The 21,670-nt window shown below is 45.8% G+C and overlaps 1 long non-coding RNA gene across 9 annotated transcripts in view; it reads right to left on the bottom strand.

Moving 5' to 3' along the window:
* The window catches only part of LOC107314540 (uncharacterized), a 195,346-nt gene that overhangs the window by 158,176 nt on the left and 15,500 nt on the right, over positions 1-21,670 (bottom strand). For 5 of the 9 annotated variants that reach the window (XR_014947028.1, XR_014947035.1, XR_014947030.1 and 2 more), the window contains exon 1: positions 21,045-21,298. The exons of 1 other annotated variant lie outside the window; for it this stretch is intronic. This is a non-coding gene — a long non-coding RNA (uncharacterized LOC107314540). Of the gene's footprint in view, positions 1-5,109; positions 5,239-21,044; positions 21,299-21,670 lie in introns of those variants that run through there. 3 more of the 9 variants (XR_014947029.1, XR_014947027.1, XR_014947032.1) reach the window with 2 other exon arrangements.

A 21,670-nucleotide genomic window follows, 5' to 3' on the forward strand; every position in this document is an offset into this window, starting at 1 on the left:
AAACCACGGTGTGTTATTGTACTGAGCTTCTGAAATGGGGAATGCAGGTCAAGAACTTTTGGATCTCTCAGATTCTAAGGTATACAAGCTCTGAATCCTTGTTATCTGTGCCTTCTCTTTTTCATTTCTCCTATTTTTCTCTCCTCTTGTTCCTTTTTTTTTCCCTCCCTTCCCTCTTTTCTCCCCCCTCCACTCTTTTTCTCCCCTCCTTCTCTTTTCCCTCTTCTATTCTGCATTCTCCTTGCTTTCTCTTTTCCCTTTCTACTTCCATTCCCCATCCTATCCTAACACTGGAAAGCAGCTGCAAGTTGAAACGTCAAATAAAACATACTGAAAAGCTCCCTTATGTATACTGACACATTTTTCATTCTCAGCTTTTCATCAAGGATACAAAACAAGCATTCAAAACAAAAAAGCATGTGCAGATGAGTGTGCATAAACACATCCGTGCACAAACAGCATGTGAAAACACACGAAAAGCATGTTTGCATGCTGTGTGCTTCTGCCTGCATATAGTGCTCTTTCTTTGACAGCCTTAGGGAAATCTGCAAGCTGGCTCCTGCAGGTTAGCTCCGTCCATTACTAACCGTGTCAGGATGAATAATGGGGGCAGGAGGTTCTGCCAGAGGGTCATGGAACAGCAAGTGCGTAGAAAGGCAGGATTGTCCAAAGGCTGCACACGGTATCAGCCTGGGTTTGAAATACAGCGCCGGACAGAGACAAAGATCAAGTTATAGCCTCAAAGGCCAGCAGAAGCACAGGGCCCCTTTCTGCCTTCGTACAATAGAACGGCTAGCAGCCAGAAGTGAATGACTATGTCCTGGTATACAGATGATACGCTATTCCTCAGACTTGAGGGTATTTTTCCTGGAAACCTCTTTCCTATGTATCTTTGCTCCAGCGAGTGAAAGATGAACACATTTCACTCAATACTTCAAACCGCTAGAACGGCGTATGTTTGGGACTGCAGCAGAAACCTTCTTGGGCCCAAAGTTTGAACATGAAAGGCTGGAAAAAGCAGTAGAGAAAAAAACACCAAGGAAAGGTTAGCACAAGAAATAGAGCAGAGAGAAAAATCCAGATGAAAAAATACATTCACTCCATACAGTATTATACCCACAAAGGATGTTATATGCCAGGAGCTGGAAGCCCTCTGTGTGCCAAAATCCAGGTCATTCACGCAGCAGTAACTGGTTCCCCTGAACATGGTCATTGTGACACAGCCAGTTTTTTCCACAGGACATCCCAGATCATTCTTCCCTGGTCCCCATCCAAGCCTGAATTTTTCTGCCTGTCTCCCACAGCCTGTCCTTGTTCTGCCTCCTTCTGCACAGCTGCCTCTACAACAGAGTTTCCACTTCTCTTAGACAAGGTCTTGCTTGAATTCTGAACTTCTTAGTACCCTGATGATCCTTGCCTCATCAACAACTTCAGCTGCTTCACTTTCTTTCCTATGTTTTTCCTATCTCCTAGTCCCATCCTTCTAGCTCCTTTCCCAAGTGTAGACTCCTCTTCCCAACTGGCTTTCAGCAGTATCTCAGGCCCCAGATCTCCTGCAGGTGTTCCCATGCCAGGTTTCTTGTCTCTATTTGCACCCTTTGCAATCACATTCAGCTCCCAGCATGACTCTTGCACTTGAAATCTGGTTGAATCTCCTCCCGGCCAGCCACAATGATGACAGGAGGGATAGCCAGCCTTTTTCTTCTCCTCTCTAACCTCACATTACCATGAAAGTCATTAGGAAGGTTCATGGATGAAATACATCCTCCTGCTTTTTGTATAGGCACTACAACAATGCACAGCTCAAATGGACCCATCAGAGAATTTACCAAACTCTCACCACTGCAAACAATCCAAGATTGTTATTCACACCCTTTAAAACATATTACAAGGCTGATTTGTTTATTTTTTTTTCCCCACACTAACAGCAGCAGGCTCTTCCTCAGGCTCAGAGGTTGTACACAACTGTTCTAAGAATGAGGAGCCTACTTTAGACAAGCTTTCTAAACTGCCATTGTGTAATTCACGCTACTCCTACTTTTAGATGGGCTGACTGAACATCCCCATCTTTCTCCAGACACCATGGAGGAAGTTCATCTCAGACAAACCAGAGTCCCAAAAGACTGTTCCCTCTTATCTCATTCTTGAACACAGATGAACCATTTCAGCTGATGTGATCCTCTCAAGATCTCAGCCTGAGTCATATGCCTGGCACCAAAAACACCAGTGAGGATGGTTAGCAGTTGGCAGTTGTTCGCAACTAAGCCTAGGGTCTTTCAATATAAAATGCTGAGCACATACAAAGAGGTACTAGCCCTACCTTCCTAATCAAACAGGACATGAGGAGGCAGCACTACCCTGCCTCCACGTTGATTTGTTCTTCAGTGTACAGCATGGCAGATCTCTCTTTACAGAGGAGAATGTGGCATGCAGACAATTGTGTTTTTCGAAGTGATTGTCCCTTTTGAGGAGAAAGGAGGAAGGGAGGGTTGTTAAGTAACTTGGAACTCAGTTATGATGAAAAATGTGCATGAAAAGTGACTTTTTGAAGCCAAAAACATCACAGGATTCAACAAATCTTCCAGTTCTATAGGATATACAGATACGTATCACTCACAGTAACATTCTGCAGGCTCCAGCCTATGCTACATTACCAGGCAGGCTTTCTGATAAATAATGAAGGAGCTGCTGAGTGTTTAAAACAGATTGCAGCAAGTCCTTCCAGGGCAGCCTGCAAAAGTGCATTGTACATCTGCATGCTTGGCATGAAGAAAACAGCAAGCTTTGTTTCTTGTACAAAAACAAAAGATAGGACCAAGGAAGTGATGCTCTCCCTACCCCAGTCTAGGTTAAGTCAGCACAACACTGAATCATGCCTTCAGTGTATAAGTAATGAAATGCACAGCTGCAGACCCAGCCCTGCCTTCTGTTTTGCTGGATGCTTAGTAGAGTTCCACACTGAGCCTCAGATGCTTTGGGGGTGATGAGTTTACCAGATATTTGAAGTTGCTTTGCAGCATTGGCTCATCTGCAATACAGGGACAGACCAGGAGAAGCCTACTACTTGTAGTCTATGCAAAAAAAAAAACAAAAAAAAAAACAAGAAAGTCCACTTTGGTGCCATTTATTTTTGGACATGGCACCAGGGACACCACAGCGAGACATCTAACCAAGGTTCTGAGTCCCATCCGCTTCTTTGCTGGAAGCCAGAAGTATCTGGCTCTTGTAATCAGTGGGAAATGGAAGAGAATAAGTTACACACAACCTGGGAATCCTGCAACATCTTAGATGCTTCTGGATGCTACCAGGCCAACCAGAGAGCTTTACAGGCACTTTGCCAAGCTGAGACAGACCTGGACTTCAAGAGCAGCTGACCCATGAGCTGCTCCAAGCCTTCTTACCCCAGCAGTGGCAGCCATAGCTGCCAGCAGGAAACCCTCCTCTGAAATAAGGGATACCCAATGCTATTACAAGGAGGGGGAATAAATCAAGTCATCTCTAGATACTGTCTCACAGCAGGTTGGTGGTACTTCTGCCTCATGGGAACAGGACAGGGGCAAGAGGCTGTAGCCATTGAAGGTCCTGAGAGCAGTGCTGGGTGAAAGCCAGGGATAGGGGTGCTCACAGGAAGACAGGCTCATGGCTAGCAAAAAAGCTTTTGATATACAATATAGCCAAGAAATCCCCTCTCGAGGAATAAGCCTGCTCTGTAAGCAGCTTTCACATAGCAGCCGCAGCTATACCTTCCTTGGCTACTCCAAAGCATTTGCCTTGGAAGATGTGACCTCTAACAATCAAAATACCAAACACTTCAGGTTTTATTGCAAACCCTCCTACCCTGGAAAGAGCTGATGAAGGTCCCATTGTGCTCCTAGGCCTGTGAGCTCCAAAACTTCATGCCTGTGGCTTAGTGCCTATAGTAGCCACGGTCTTCCACCTCTCCCCACAATCCCACAGGCCCCCGGAGGAGCGCTCTGACTCATGGCAGACACTTCTTTTTCCCCCATTTTCCCCTGCATAACTTGCTTCATGACGTCCACAAGGGATTTTTACCTCCTGGCAAATAAACAAGGCAGCTCCTTAGGGCAGAGCTGCCAAGAATTCAGCAAGAATGGGAGGCTGCACTGCCACATCCCATTGCCCACACTACAGACTGATTTGTGCTCTGACTTTGGGAGAGATGCAAAAGGACTAGATTACCATTGCCTTGTTCACTATTTAGTCACCCAAAAGCAAGCTCAGATCTTCATTCACCATCCTGTAGGGCCTCCCTGGAAAGCACAAGAGCTGTGCACTGTCTTTGTCCTATTGTTTGACATCTTCAAGTCTTCCCAGCTCTGCTCGGGCTTTCACCTCCTCCTACTCTTCCCTGTGAGGAATTCCCATTACCCATGACCAGGGCCTGTGCAATAAGCCAACACATTTTATTTTTTTTTTTCTTTTAAGGGAAGAACAATGTCTAAGTCCATTACTTTACATAATCACTCCAAACTCCTCTTTGTTCAAATCTTGGGTCAGGCTATCACAACACTGGAGTGAGGAGACTTTTATCACCTCCCTGCAGGTGAGCTGACCCCTCACCCAGTTTAGTGGGGAAAAACACTCAGCAAGGGCACAGCTACCACAAAGTATGGGCACTGCCATGAGTATCATAGGTCACAGTACTGAAGATCTCCTCCAGGTTCTGCCCTGTCAGAGCACACGATGAACAGGAGGCAGTAGGAGGTCCCTCCTCATCATAGCTTCCTTCCAGCTACTGCCCTACCCAACTGGAGTAGCACAGCCTCCATAGAAGAGGCTGATGGGCAAGGACTGACACCCCAACCTGTGATGCAGGCACCCATACCACTGGGAAGCTGCTCCTCCCTGACAACAACAACAACAAAAAAAAAGGGTCATTTTTCTTTTACTCTCCTCCTCTCCCCCCTCCCTTTCCAGAAAGCCTTGGTTTCATCCCACCGTGGAACGAAAACAAATGTTCTAAACCGCAACATTTTTCACGAACCGGAATTTCTTGCAGTCTGGCCAGCCCTGGTGGATCAATACCAGGCATTTCTTTCCTCCTCTGCTCTGGCCTTTCCCTTCCAGCCTCCCCCCCACCCCACTCACCAAGGGGAATAAGGGAGCCGGAGGTGTCGAATGGAGGAGTCAGGAACACTCCAGCTCAGTTTTAAAAGGGGCAGAAAAAACACTGGCGTCAGCCGGAGCACCAGGGCAGGCACTGAGACCTTGTTTTGGATTTTGCAGAGACTGTCCCTCGGGAGAGCTGTCTTCCCCACTCCCAGCCTCTCCCCTTCTCCCCCTCTCATCCCTTCCCCCCCCCCCCCCCTTTTTTTTTTTTCTTTAATGCATGGTTTTGTTTGTAAGTTAAAAGTCTCAGGATCTGCAGTCTTTGAAGCGTGGTCAGCCTGCCAGATGGAATTAGTCAGTGCCTTTCAGTCGGAAATCCCAGGCAGATGAAGCGGGATGGAAGGACAGTGTTTTTCTCATTTACCAGGAAGCCCTCTGTCTTGAGCCCCACAAATTCAGCCAGAGAGCTCCAAAGGACCCCAAAAGTAGACAGGGCTGAGAGCAGGGAAGCAAGCAGAGGGCTGAACCTTCCACATGCGTAAATTGGCGTGGCACTGCTGAAGTCAGTGGCCCCCAAGCAGATTTATATTGATCAAGATCCAGCCCAGATGTTTTTGCTGGTATTTGCCTGAAGCTATAAGATGTCAGCAGAGTTTCCTCTGCCTAAAAGCAGTGCTGAATTTGGCTATCCCCACCCCTGACTCATACCATCTTTCCATCCCTTCCCATCATGGCTTGTCTTCCTATTCATGGACACCTCAAGGTGAGCGCTTCTCCTCCAAGGTGGACAGACTCCTCCTGCCATATTCCTGAGCACATCTTTGCCTTCCTCCACAAATTCTCTATACCACGTCCAAGCTCAGGACCCCAATTACTATCTCTGAAGCTCTACTATTCTATTTTCTCCTCTCTTCTGAGCCTGCCCTTCACCATTCCCCCGTCTCTGCTAAAAGCTTTAGGTCATTCCTCAGGCAGTCCCCTGAAAAAATTACACTTGGAAAACATCCACTTATTTCCACATCACCCAAACCACCACACAAGAGGAGAGTTAGCACTGCTTGTTCCAAACATGCAATGTATGGATGACAGCTCATCATAAACATACAGTGGCATTCGTAGATGTGGGAAGAGCACGCAAGCGCTACACTGAAGCTGACACCCTTCTTGCAAGAGACCAGTGCTCATCACTTACCAGCTGAGAGCTCAGATGCATTTCTCACAAGGGTGGAAATGACAGAAAAGCTTGCTGTGAAGCTCAGTAGTGCTACTAAAGCAACCAGTCAGATCCATGCACAGGCTGATTTCACTTTAGCTTTGGACTCTCCAAATATCTACCTCAACAAGGTGGTTCAAGTAGCACACCATCAAAGCAACCACAGTACTGGGGAGAACGTTCAGGCAATCAGATGCAAAGACCTGTGAGAACTCATGTTTCAGAATTCTGATTGAGTCAATATACCATAAAAAGAGTCCAGATGCTCTAGCAATTCAGATTAATAGCAGCACAGTGACAGAGATGTGATGGCCAGCTATCACTAGCTATAATTGCAGGGAGGCCACTTTGCAAGCTCACTGGGAGCTGCATGTTTTCATGTAAGACTAAGCAGACTCCATCAATTACATCACACCATAGAACACTTCACCAGCTGAAGCTACAGAAGCATTCTTCCTAATACTGTATAACCAAGCAGTGAACTGGGCCTTTCATTCCCTGTGAACACTGCTCCTCACAGAAAAGGCATTCCAAGGGCCTGTCCTTCCACCAAAACTTTCATGTGCCAGTGGCAAATGGGCAGAGGAGACAACTATACAACAGTCCAAAAACCCTGAAGCAGGTGTTCTCCCTGACATACTGATAGAGGTTCATCTAGAAAAGAGGCATGTCACTGCCACATGAATCCCTGAAACCCAAAACCACTCATCTCAAATAAGCTCACAGATCACATCTCACAAACTTCACATCTCAAAATGCTCACAAGGATCAAGTTTATCCCCTCAGGGCAAAGCCAAGATCAGAGACCCCTCAGTAGTCAGGAGAGGGGCGCACATTACACTGCTTTATCATGAACAGAAGTGGACCAGGAGAAACAGCATTGATTTAATTCACCGGAGATCTAGTCCAATTACTTTATGCATACTTAAGGGATGTAGTAAAGCTGCCGACATGGCCCTGAGCTGGGCAGAATATGAGTAACTCTGGTTCAGAGGAAAAAGCAACAAGAAAAGAACCTAAGAGGTCTGAAACCAGGAAAACAGGCTTGTTTACAAAGCCAAAAAGAGAGTGCAGCATATTCTGAGGCCAAAGGAATTATTCTTGCAATGCTACTTTGCCTTGGCTACCTGGCCACTCTCACATAAACAATGGAGACACACCAAGAAAGCAAGGAGACTTCACAGAGGTTATAAAAATATCACTTGTGTAATTAGACTGAATCAAAACTCATGACTTTCTGGTTGGAAGGAATGCTTGTGTTTCCCCTCTCTTTCTCTCCTCCTTCTTCCCCCTCCCCCCCCCCCCCCCATCCCCTAAAAAATCTAGATAAACAAAAGCCCTAGGATATTGGATAGTTCCTTGCATATTGTTTTAAAGGCAGGAACAACAACAACAGCAACCACCGTGGTCAGGAGGAGTGCCTGAGCGGCATTACAGAGCCCCTGTTTTTCTGCTTGCAGGAGTTATTCTCACCCTTGCTCTGTCCTGAGCAACGCCTGGCTGTGCTTCCTGTCCCACAGATGGGATACCATCGTGTGGTTAAGTGCATCAGAGCTTTTCCCACCACCACAGCACTGCTTTGTAGGTGGGTCACATAAATAATGGCAGCAAATTGGATTTAAATTCCTACTTCTCTCCTAGACTTCATGAGCGATTCACTTACTCCCTCCTTATAGATGGGTAACTGAAAACAGAAGAGGGAAAACAGCATTATAAGCTCCTCCTTCTTGAACTCTGCGAGGCAGGGACTGCAAACTGCCTTGCACAAGAAGCCCACAGACCTGCAAGAGGCTGCTTGTAATATCACCCCCCACACCCACACTCACGACAGCTGCTAATATTCACCCTTTGAATAAGAAGCATGAGTGTTGCCAACTTTCAGCTTTCAAAAATGTTCTGTGTGGCCGTAGAGCAGAATGATATAGGCTTCAAAATAAAAAGCCTTAACCAACCCAAAAGCATTTGTAGGATTTTTCATCTGTTTTCTCATTTAGACCCTTGAGGCTTCATATTTTTTAAGAGAAGTTGTTTTCTTCCAAGATCAAGAGAGCTGGAAATGCTAGTTTTAAAAAAAATAAAAATAAATAGAAAGCTGAGAATCTCATTAAGCCTCTTGATTCAAGGAGCTCAAACATAGACCACAAGTCTCAAGTAAAATCCACAAACATCACAAGCTTCATGATGATATTCAACATGAGACGGCAACATTCAGCAAGCACAAGATGATAATTTCCACCTTGCTGGATCTGATTTGATTTTCTCACCTCAGCTCATGCAGCTATATTTCTCTTCCTATAGGAACCCAATTTCTAGGCAAATGAAATTATTCCCTACCATACAGCAAAGGAGTATAACCCTATCTATCTGTCAATCGCTTTTAAGAGTTTTCAGTCCTGGAAGTTCCCTGAAAACCAATGAATCAACAGAAGTGGGGAAAAAAAAGAAAGCAAGTAATGGTCCTAATGAGAAAAGCTGCAACAGGAGCCCCACACTTATCCCTTCTGTTAGTTTGCTGATGGTCAGTCAGCTTGTTCGCACCCAGGTTACATTTTTCTCAACCAGTGGCGATGGATATGGGGACAGGGATCAGGGGGCAGACCTGAAGGAGAGGAATGTGTGCACTGATCAAACCACAGATCCTGAGAGGGAGGAAGAACATGATCAGTTTTTTCATGGGTTCCAACCAAGACAGTGAGCAGGTTCAATGGGAAGTTCCATGAAGATTAGCTCTCAGCCTTGCACAGGAGCTCCTCTTGCTTTTTGCCTCCTATTCTATGTCAGGCAATCTCAGATAGTGAAAAGAAAAAAAGCAAACAACATTTAGAACAAAGGCCTTACTTTGCCTTTGTAATCATGGCAGCAGAAACTCTTCTCCCTAGGAATAGAGCTTTGAAATATAGCAGTTCCTTCCCTCCTTTGTACATTTGGTCCTAAACACACACTGAAATCATGCTGTGTTGCTTTACGCAGCATATAGAGGCTTACTGGTAAAGGAATCTCACTGAGGGACATAAGAAACACATTTCATTTGGATGATTGTAAATAGACATATCACCGCTGCCTTCTAGAGGTGAAATCAAGAAAAGATAGCAGGGCAACACACTATGTCCAAGTATTAAAATACAAGCAGTTTTCACTGCTCTCAAAAGGTGTTGATCCAATGAAAACATGAAATAGAAGTCAATGGATCGGCGTGGAAAATATTATAGCAGTCAAATAGGCTGCTCCAATAACACTACCTCTACCCACAGGTATGTTTGAAGGAGATGGGGAAAGAAGGGAAAAAGAGAGAAGGTTCTGTGCTGAATATCTGAGAAATTTGGGCTTGTTTGGGGATGAGGGTTTCTTTTTGCAGAAATCCCACCCACTGCCAGGAAGCTGCACAAGATCCACAATGCCAGAGACTGCTGGGTGATGGAAATACCCCTCATGAGCCACTACAAGCAGCCACAGGACCTTCCAGAAATCACAGCAAGCTCAAATTAGGGCCACTTAATATGTAACACAGTCCTGGCCCAGCTGCTTCTCCATGCCAGTGGCAGAGCTGCAATCAGCAAAGCTGCACTGTGCCGCTCCTCCCTGAAGATCACCTGCACCACCAGCTTCCATGCTGCTTCCTAGTCTTTTATTGAGGGCACACACCATAAAAGGGAACAGGTCTAAAACTCATTTTGACTTAAGAACTTGGTATATGAGCTCTCTCACTCCAAGGAGCAACAAAACCAGTTCTGTAGGTTGCAGTGGTCCCTCCGTTTCTAGTCCCCCTGCATGCAAGCTGAGGTCCACATAAAGCCAGACACCTTCCAGCATGCACCACGTATTTTTCAAGAGGACAGCCAAACAGCAGCCCTACAACAACCTTCTGAATTCACGGTCATAAAATAAATCTAAAAAGGGCAGATGGTTGTGTGCAGCAAGGAAGCCCAAGATACTCTGGTAATGGCATTTTAGCAGGACACAGATCTGCTGCAAGATTCAGATCTAAAAAAGCAATGCAATAACTCACCTTGACCCATCCTTGCCTTGAGAGCTAGTAGATATGACAAACTTTATAGTATGATGCTGCAATAGCTCTACAGCACATTTGTTGCCTCATCCCATGGACAGCTCCCTCTAACATGATCCATCCCTTATTTTTACATGCACCAAAATACACCAAATTCCTTCCCTCCCCCTCAGAAAACCAGAGCTGGCCTAGTTCATTGCCTCCCTGTTGGACAGCTCAGTCCTGCTGAGCTCATCCCCATCAGTGCTGGGGAGAGATGAACTAGATCCTGGAGTTCTCTGGCTGAAAGCTGGTCTTCCTCCAGGTCCCCAAGAAATCCTTTGCGGTCACAGAGACGTCACCACTGAGGTGGGCTCTACCTCAGCCCGAGGAGGGCTGCCTCTGGTTGTTATTAGCTGTACTGGGGATTTGAAGGACAAGGAGGCATCAAGCCAGAGTCTACTACAAAATGCAGCAATCCTGCATTTGTAGAACATGCATCTGGCCTTCATTAGTTCTTAAACGGTCCAATGTGGGTAGAGGAATCAGAGTTGGGGAGGGGAGTTAAAGCACTGCGTACTGAATGGGGCAGTCACAGGAGATGTTCGGGCTTTTTTATTTTGAAGATGTTTCTCATCAGGGAGCATTTTATCCAACATGCGCACATTATAGCATCAGCAGGACCATGCGTAGGCCTACATGCATTTGTGGGACAGATGTTCTCCAGCAAAGGCTTGGCCTTGAAATTTCTCATAGTGGCCATTCCAAACACTAGGATGAGAGTTGAGCACAGACAGGCCAAAGAAGGACACCATGAATACAGACACGAAGTAACACTCAGACCATCTCTCACCCCACCAAAAGGAGGCGACTGAGTTCAGCTACCAACACCCTTCCAGAGCAGACCTTAGAGCACAAGAGGGTTGGAGAAATGAGATGCAAACATTCACTAAATTTTTCCAGTCATCCTACGCAGCCCTAAATTACCATTAACAAGTGAATAAATGAGTGCTTGACCAGACATGCTGCCTATGCTTTCTCTAGGAGGAAAGTTTCTCCTGCCTTGAGGACACAGAGATGGCAGATTGAGCAAGAACTTAAGCTGATGAGGATCAGAGTCCATCTGTGAGCGTGGCTATGAGAGTACATCAAAGAGTGATTCAGAATGTATGAATATCTAGCTAGGTGGATCGCTGAGCACGCAGCTGAGTGTGTTTGTGTAGGCTGCAAAGCACATGGCAGAACAGGGTGCAGGCAGCCAGTGGATAAACAAGTGTGTCAGAAGTGAAAGGACACAGTAGGGAACTAGTTCAGAGGAATGAGTCAAGAGCTGTGCCAAGTTCTGCCTTCCATTAAACCTAGGATGTGCTATGGCTTCGCTGTGGCACAGCAGTATAAAGATAGTGGAGGGGGAAAAGGGCCTCCATCCCATATCTCCTGGGAAACATCTGATGGAGACACTTGCACTGATTTGGTGTTCCGAAACAGGGCAGACCTTCTGTTGACCCGACCTCTGAATGAGCAGAATGGGAGCTGCGGGAAATGACACTGTAAACAGGAAGACTTGAGATAAATAAGAGACGGTGGGGAAAGAGATCCACTTAAAGTGGCAGTTGTATTTTAGCTCTGGTTCCCCTCTCATGTTCTGCTAGAATTAAAGGCCCCCACCCTTCCCTGCTTGCCTGCCAAGACAGCTCACACTTACAAACTTACAACTCTTTCCTAGCTGATGTACAAGTCTCAGCATGCCGCTGTTAACCTCACTGTTGAAGCTGTCCAGGAAAATGGGGAGAACTCGCATCTATGTGCTCCAACAACCTGATGACAGGCTTGTCTTAGGTGAGCTAAAGACACAAGATGCAATATCAAACAGCATAGTGCCTCACTCCCAAATAGAGGTTTGTTGGGCAAGATGCTGAACAAACACACGATGCAAGATGGGGCCTCACCATAAAGATTTGGGGCATTTAGAGACAAGGAAGCACGTGAGGAAAAGGTGACCAGCTTCAAGAGACGTAGCACAGAGGAACAGAGAGAACAAGAGGGAACAAGCCCTCTCCTGGCTCCACCCCAGGGAGAGTGGCTGTAGGAACCAGAGCATGGATCGGAATAGCCCATCTTCTACAGACTTAGATCTATGTGGCGAAGCTGGTAGAGCAGCTCACATTTTAAGCCATTTTAAAACACAACTAATCTACATTCAGATACTGAACATCCACAGTTTTGTGCTCCTATTCCTAAACACACACTGTATCTATTCTAACATACTAACAACCAATAAAATGAAAAAGAAAGGGGCGGGGATTCTAAATGGTCAGCATTTTTGTTGCATTCTCATCCTAGGCAGAGAACATCCAGTTCTGAGATTTTAGCCCTGCAATTTCTGATCACGCCTGTTGGCAACTGACTTCACCTCACTCACCTCTTCCCTGATCTCTTCCACTGGGGGAAGCAGTAGGAGGCTGTGCCCCACATTCCCAAACCAAAACACAGACCCACCACAGGACAGTTCTCACATAGAAGGGATCAAACTCATTTACCTGGATAAAAGGCATACACACCAAAAATCCCTATTCAGTCTCATTACAGCAAACCATTTAAATAGGCTAGCTAAACAAAATACAATTAGGTTTCCTTTGGCCAGCCTGGAACATATGGTATTTGTCAGCCAGTCGTGTTCCTCTCTCAGTTTTGGCAGGAGATAGGTAGCTTGTTCCAAGCAGTAAGAAAGCTCCTGGAAAGTCAGCATGCTGAGCAAACGTTTGGAGGGGACCTAGCCGGGGATATAATAGCTCACACAGATACAAACTTGACAGCAGTTCTTCCACATCATTCAGCTAGACTCCAGGTTACAATGCCTCTGGTTTCAGTACATTCCTGGTTTGCATTGTTCCCAATGGTACTGCATCTGTGAATCCTCAATTGCACACACAGCTCCAAGCGCTCCTACCAAGCAGGCAAGGAAAGGTGCATAAGGAATAAAGATTCACATGGATTTGGGCTCATAAAGAAATCCTGAAATGGCAAGTTACATCAGTGACCAGTACGTCAAGCCCTTTATGTTACCTTTTGACACAGAGTGAAAAGGGCTGCTGCTATTCCAGAGTGGACCAGTGGGCAGTTTCCAGCAAGAAGACAGCAATAAATGACACTGTGCTGACTTCTACAGAAAGGAATAGCCTCTGAATTTGGTTATCTACCAGAAAACTGCATGAGGAGTCTGGCTCAGCACTAAGAATATTTTGCTCTGTTGCTGTCTTGCAGTTTACTTATTTGTTAGGAAAGAGCTGATTCACATAGAAATTAGCCCATGATTTAACAGGGGCAACTGGAGACCTTGCTGTGATAGAGAAATGCCTGTGAAACATCTGCCCCAGCAAAATCAGCTTTGTGCATGGGAAAGGGAAGCTGATAACAGGCTACTGGGGTTTATTCCAGTAACAACACAAGCTCTGACTGGAAGCAAAAGAAGTGCTTCCCACCATGCATTGCAGGCCTGAATAAGAGTTTCAGCTGCTTGACCCTACGTGGTTCATCCCTGTCACTGCCAGGGCTGCTCTGACATCTCCTGCAAAGGTTTGTGGAGCTTATAGCACAGCAGGCAACACACAGCTCTCAGGGACTTTCCTGCCACATCAATTATCCTTTAGAACACCTTGACATCCCCTGATCCTCCTTGCAGTTCTATATTGTAGCAGGAGGTATTCTCTGTCTTTCATTCCCAGTGTTTTGGCATCCAAGATTTGGCACTGGTAACAGGCTTCTGTGTGTCCTCACTGCAACCATCGTAGAGTTGCCTGTCAGATTTACCAGCATTAAGAGCACTGGGAAAGCATTTCCCACTCTTCTTGGTTGCAGCTATGAATCAGCAGAACTTGCTGCAATCACCAGCAGTGTGCTGGAGCTGAGGACTAAAGGGTTTGCAAAAATCTTTGATTTTGTCCCCCGACTGCTTAGCCCCATCACATTTAAACATTCAGCTGCAAGCCACAGATACGGCATGTCTTTGGAACTACTTGTACTCACTCATCTTTTTCACAAGCTGGCCTATTAGATGAGTAACTCTTGCTCTAACTCGAGATTAATAGATGGTATTCTCCACTGAGGTTAATGGGCGTAGCACACTGCTCACAATCACTTCTGGCTTGCATTGCACTGATGCAGCCAGCCAAGTTGCCTGTCCTTTTCAGGGAGGAACCAGCCGAATTGTACTTCCAGGAACTAGAGAATCCACTGTGGCTTCAGCCTTCGAGAGCATCATCTATCACCGACCCTGGAGCTCCACAGCATGAGGCAGCAGCACTTCACCATCCCCTTCACACTACGCACAGCAGAGCACGGCTCGCTTTTGTTCTTACCCACATCACAAAGACTTTGGTGGGCCCTAGTCATTGAGGGCCATTCATCTCTTTTTTGCTCTTAAGTCTTGCACGGCACTACCCTCTCCTGGGCTTTCCTCATCCATCATTGCTGGCAATTTCATCCCTGTCTCTTGCTAGGCACTTCCGCTCCATGCCTTTGAATTGGCATTTTTCTTCTCCCTCAAAGGAGCTTGTAACATTTACTGCATGGCATTGGAATCTCTGGACTGAACTGAGTCATGGTTCAGCAAAATTAGTCTGGTTATATCTTCCTCACAGTAGGAAACTGGACATACTGCAGCTGTCTTTCTGTTTTCCTGTTTAAACACATCTTCCTGTGACGCTACCCTCAGTGGCAGAGCAGCTGGGGTGCATGGCTTCCAACACAGCCGATAACATGGCTGCTGCCAAAGGTTGCGTGCAGGGTTGCTCAGAGCAAGATGGGACTTCACAAAGTTTCCAGTCATTAAGCAGAGTTACAGCATTTGGCTCCTTCAGAACTACAGCAGGCTCCTAGTATCTCTCATTAACACCGGTTTACTACTGCCCTTCTGGGAGGCAAGAATGACATTTGCACCAGCTTCCACGACGAAGCTTTCTAATGCAAGCCCTGTGCATTGTTCCTGTGTGCCCTGCTCCCAGCTACATGACTCAGCCGGAGCCCCAGCAGACCACAGCACCATTTGGAGGGCTGCATTTAGCACATTGGGACTCCACGTATTATTTAGGTCACTTCACACATCGGAAAGTATCATGCAATATTTTAAAGGTCTTCAAAACCGTGCAACAAATCAACAACAAAACCACACATACACAAATCTCAAAGGGCACCGTTATGTTGCCCAAGCCTGCGTCGGCTGTTTTCAACCTGCTGTGCATCTGGGATTCCTCTCCTACCCCGTCACTTCATTGAAGCCACATAACTTTACACGAAAGAGCCCAGTGCCAAACATTCAGGACCGTGCCCATTGGCACAGCCCAGAAGGGCATGCTACACAAGCTACTCTTTCATACGGATCTGCATCTCTGCAGCAAGTGAGGTTTGTTTCCAAAGATGAGCATGTGCAAACACATGCCACACTTGTTTGTTTTCCCACAGGCATTACTCAGTCATATCTGCTACGGGAAAAGCATTTATATTCTGTGAAATCACCTAAGCACAAACACATTTATGTACACAAGCAGAAGAATTTCGGAGCTTGCATTAGCCACTTGTAAATGACTGTACCCACCTCACTTTAAAAAGCAGCCCAGCATGCGAGTCAATGTAAGCATAATAAAAAATAATAGGAAACAGACAGGCAATAGAATTAAGAGCTGCAGCCAGCTGGGATCTTCTAACCAGTGACATCAAGGGATTGCTGAGGTAATACACTGATGGGTTTTAAATTAACTGTAACCACTCAGGAAAAAGATCTAGGCGTCACTGCGGACAGCTCAATGAAAACATCTGCTCCACACACAGAGGCCATCAAAAAAATAAAAAACCCTAACCAAAAAACGCTAGGTTCAATAAGATAAAAAACAATACCAACTATGTTATAAACGCCACCACATAAATCAATGACATTTTTGCACGTTGAGAAGTGAGTTAAGTCTGCTTCAGAGCAGGGACGGCAGAAATGAGTCCAGAGAGGGATGCCAAAAGTCGTCAGGAGCACAGAAGGGTTCTCAAGGTCATCAGGAAGGAAAACTAAGGGCTGGTTGCTTCAAAATGGGTTATAGTATAAGTGCACAAAATAACAAGAGATGCAGTACAGGTTTTCTCATTTGTTCTCGTACTAAAGAAATACCAGCCATCCAAATACTCCCCAAACTATGATTAAAACAGGAAAAACAGCTCAGCAGAGCTTTACAGGTTGCCCAGTTAACACACAGATCTCAACACTATAAGATGCAAGGATGAGATTAGTTGGTACCCCAAGTGCAATCTGCCATCCCTCATTGCGCTGCTGTGCCATGAAAACCAACAAAGCATGTATGATACATACATGCCTGCTGGCAGAGGCTGCAGATCAGTATGCTCAGTTTGGGCAGTTACTCTACCACAGTGGCAACAAGCCTCTTCAGATGGGTTTGTGATTGCTTTAAGCATCAGTCCAAGTTGACCCCTCTGACAAGAATGGCATAAGCACCCTTACAACCATTGAAACTGAGTAACTTTTCCTCAGTATTCAGGGATTTTCCCTGGGCTCTCCCCAACTGCAGTAAAGAGCAGTCCCAACAATTCTGTGAACGCATGGGAAGCATTAAAGCATGACAACACACAGCCCCAACCAGCCTGCTCACACAACTTATAGAGCACAAACTGCTCTTCTGTGCATCACTGTGCCTGTAAGATGCTCATTGTAGGGCTTCCCTGAGCTTACAAGGGGCTGGCAATGGCCTTTCTGCTTCACTGGTACTGCAGCTGTCCATACAGATCTCAACTGGAAACGTGTCACCAGACACACCAACATGCAGATATATGGCTTCCCTCCATCTATGCAAGAAGTACAGAGGGTCACAACAGAAATAACAAAGAAAAAACAAAGGTGAAAAACCCCCAGCCTGCCCATCACACAAGCCATTCTTCTCCACTCCTCCGAACCCTCATCTCACCTGCCCTTCTGCCAGCAGGGAACCCCACTACCAACACACCACACACAACGTCATAAAGCCACAGAGTGCAGCATTAAGGGAGGCTTTTCAGTGCAGCCAGCATTTCAAAAGGCACAGTACATGCTGTATGCTCAGTGCCGTCAGACTCCAAGCCTGAATTCTCCAGTGTTTTAGGAAAAAAGGTAGGGCGAGGGGGAAGTGTGAAGGGGGGGGGAGGGGAAAACAGACCAAGCTTTGTGGAATTAAGAGTGTATGCATGACTGTATAAAAGAACTTTTTTTTCCCCCGACCTCAAAAAGACAATATTATTTTATTATTTCACACAGACCTATTTCCAAGAGTGGCCAAGCTATTTCTACATGAACTGCTGCTTGCTTGAAGGAGAGACTGTGAAGGGGAAACCCTCTCTCCAAGTACGACATGGAAATTCCTTGACCTCAGCTGCACAGACGATCAACATGCATGCAATGGGCCAATAAAAAAAGGCAAAAATACCTAAGTAGCCAACACAGATGAGGGCAGGTGTGCAAGGGAGAAGGCACAGCCTCCTGCTTTTTCCAGGCAAAAGGCCTGATTTAAAAAAAGAAAAAAGAAAAAGAAAAAAAGAAGAAAAAAAAAAAAGAGAGACGTGCAGCACTGGGCAAAAGAGGAAAGCAAGGCAAAAGCAAAGGTAATGAGACATTAGTCAGAAAAAAGCAAAGCCTTAAAAAGGCAGGCAAACAGGTTCTGATTCATACTCTACGGTCTGAAGGTAAAAAGGCAGGGTGACCGGGCAGGGAAGTCTGAAAAAAATATTTATTTTAGGCTACGCTATCATTTGGTGCATTTCATGGAAAAAGTTGGGTGTTCAGACTGAAGCAGACAGGCTCATCATTAGTCTAGACCAGGTAAGAATCGAGCAGCAACTACCCACAGACCTATAGACTATGCTAAAGCTGTGTTCATTTCCATGGGAGGCCACTGAGGAAACCACCACTCCTACCCAGCACTGAGGACATGCTAACCTGCCATCTCCTTTAACAGTCCCCAAAGAAGACACTGCAGGATGAAGAGCTGCACAGAATCAGCCCACCAGCATCAACTTCACAAACTGAGCCTCCATTTCCTTCCTGGAGGACCGGATAAAATAAAAAAAAAAAACAAACCACCACCATAAGATCAGGATTGAAACATTATGTTACGCAAACTATGTAATTTCTCCCTGTGACAGCAGCAGACCGGTGTAGCTCACAGCCTCCTCCCTCGTTCTGTAACAGGACAAGATGTGCCATGCAGTCAGGCCTTTTGATATGTACGTGGGCCCAGGGTGCTTCCACAACACACGGACCATTCTCTCCCTGGGATAGATGTCAGTCAGTCAGGTTCTCCCACTGCCAAAATCATTTATCTTTCTCATGGCCCATTCCCAAGTTAACAGCAGGGAAAGAGAACTGCAAGGACTGAACCACAGACCTTCTTAAACTCCAAGCAACCCAGACAGAGCAGAATGGACAACTCAAAAAAGCACAGTGGTGCTTCAAGGTCAGTTCAGGTGCACAAACTGGGACAAGAAAGTCAGGTTCTCGAGTTCTACCACAGCTACAAGGCCTTATCACAACTGTGTACACATTTAGGAGAAGTAACCATATTCCATGCACTTCCTTCGTTTTCAGTGTCCTGAGAATCCCCACTTAAACATTCAGTCTTTATGTGACAGTAACACACACTGCACAGAATAAGTTTGCTGGTGAGGTGCCCAGAACTGAACACAAGACTCAAGGTGCAGTCCTCATCAAGGCCAAATACAGAGGGGTGATCCCCTCCCTGCTCCTGCTGACTGATCTGTTTCTGATATGTGCTAGAGTTCTATTGGACTTCTTGGCCACCAGGGCAAACTGCTGGCTCATAACATTCAGCTGATTGTCAATTAATACCACCACCAGTTCTCAGAAGCCTCCTCAGACCACTCTGCTGCTCATTAGATACAGTTTTAAAACCTCCTTGACTTCTCCAGGGAAAGAGAAGCCCTTGAAAACCAAAAGTGACAGCTAAGGAACTTTGTTATCTGTGACCAAGTCTCCCAGCACAGGTTTATTCAAACACAGCACAGTTGGAATATTTGGCCTTTCTTACCAGGCACCTAGACACAGCTATCAACCTAGCCTCTCCTCTTGCCTCTGGTTGCCTGTCCTAATGTTTCATTTAGGTCCTTAACATTTCAAGTACCTACAGTGCTCCTCATCTAGGATAGAAATGTATTTATTAGGGCAAAATGAGCAGTGTATATGAATTAGAAAGTAAGTCCAGTCTTCTCAGCTAGGGCTGGGCAACCTTGTTTTGCCTAATTTAGAGGCCATTCAAACATTGTGGGTTTGAACATTACTGCATTAGTGTTTCACTTAGGAAAAACTGTGAAGAAAAAAAAGAGGTGAAGAGAAGGGGAAAAAAAAATCTAATGGAAACATAAATAGGGTATAACGTATATGGGGCACCCGCTTGTGCCAGCACAGACCTTTAAGCCCTAACACATCACACAGACTTCCCTTCAGATAGAAGTTCCTTCAGAATACTTAAAAAAAACCCTTAGTCACCACAGAGAGGTGGAACAAGCCAGAAGAGATGGGTACACAAGCCAGTGACACCTGGTCCCCAGCACTGACCTGTCTCCATTAATGCTTTTTAATCAGGGTCACATAATTCAAGAACAGAGAACTCATTTGCAGAGCTCCAGGCTCCTCAGACCACCTCTGGTGAAGCACAGCAGTCCTCTGCATCAACCAGACATGCTGCAAGTTCTCTATAAATCTCACCATCAGTTCGTTAGCGTCATCCATCTTCAGTTGCACTTGGCTGCATGTAGCACTCCCACTGGCCCAGCTTTCTAGAGATAATTTTACATCGTTTTCTTCTGTCTCTCGGTAATTTACACTTGCATGAGAACTAATTAAGCAGGGGCCCCTTCCACAAATAAGGTGACATTGTATCAGTGGCCAGGTAAGATTAAAACCTCTTGGTTCAAAACCTAACTTTAACTGAAAGCAGCTGTCTCTTCCCCAGCCACACCTCAAAAGCAGCATTAGGGAAAGGTGCAAGACATCCTTAGAGCATGGAGTGAAAACAAGTAGAGGACTTGTAGAGAAAGAGAGGAACTCTTTGAGGATGGAACGTAAGACACTACAGAAAAATGAAGGCTTTATTCATTCACCTGGTCACATTAAGCCAGCTCCTCTGTCACAGAGGAATCAGAGTGGTTCAGGCTGTAAGGGACCTTAAAGATCATCTAGATCTAAACTCCTGCTGTAGGCAGGGATACCTCCCACTAAACTAGGCTGCTAAAAGCCCCATCCAACCTGACCTTGAACACCTCTAGGCATGGAGAACCCACAGCAATCTGTTCCAGCACCTCACCACCTTCACAATGAAAAATTTCTTCTACAAATCTCTAATCTCAACCTATCCATCTACTCATATTTTAAAGCCATTGCCCTCTACCCTAAAAGACTCCCTGACACAGCTTTCCTATAGGCTTTCCTAAGGTAATGAAAGGCAGCAGTCAGGTCTCCCTGGAGCCTTTTCTTCTCCAGGCTGAACAACCCCAACTCTCTCAACCTGTCTCCAAAAGAGAGGTATTCCAACTCCCTGTGCATCCTCATAGCCTCTTCTAGGTGTACCCCAACACAGCCCCACTTCTAAAGCCAAGAAACTGGCAAAAAACAAATAAACAGGTGTAAGCCAGATCACCAAAGAGATTTTTTTTCTCCTCATACTAGATATTGTTTAAAGTAGAAAACTTAAGAAATAAAAACGTGGAGGATTGGTGATAGATTCTACTTACCTGCCTACAATCCAAGTCCAAGGCCAGAGCACAGCCTTAAGCAACTCTCCTACTGACAGCAACAAAACAAAAAACAAGCCATCAGACCTTCTCCCCAGGCTTTTTAAATCCCCAGCACCTGGGTGCATTCACACCCTCCTCATCTCTAAGCATCTTCAGCTGGGGCAGATGGCTTGTGTTTCCACCCCAAAACCTGCAGTTGAGCTCCCCACGACATTGTTATGTATTACATCATCCTTCTGTCCTAATCCTCTGGATGCTTTCAAGGCTACAAGGTTGCCACACGATGTCAGTGGGGCTGCCCTGGCCCTGGCCCTGCCTGCAGAACTGAGGAAGTTGTCATAAGCCCTGTATGGCTATGATCCCATGCAAGAGGAATCCCTTTTCTTCTCCATAGTATCTCTGACCACCCCCCCACCTAATCTATGTTTTTTTTTTCCGGCCCCGTATATGCTTTCCAGCTCGTTTCCTCTTGCGGTTCTCATTTCCCGCTCCTAGGAGGTGAGCTCATGCGTTTCTCAATTACCAGCCAAAGAAAGGGAGAGGGAGAAAGCAATCTTATGGAAACAGATGAAGTCATGCCTATATAATGCTGTATTACAGCTCATGCTCATGGAGCCATGATA

Source organism: Coturnix japonica, chromosome 5, assembly GCF_054131305.1.
Source record: "Coturnix japonica strain WE chromosome 5, WE-NBRP24, whole genome shotgun sequence".
NCBI lineage: Eukaryota > Metazoa > Chordata > Aves > Galliformes > Phasianidae > Coturnix > Coturnix japonica.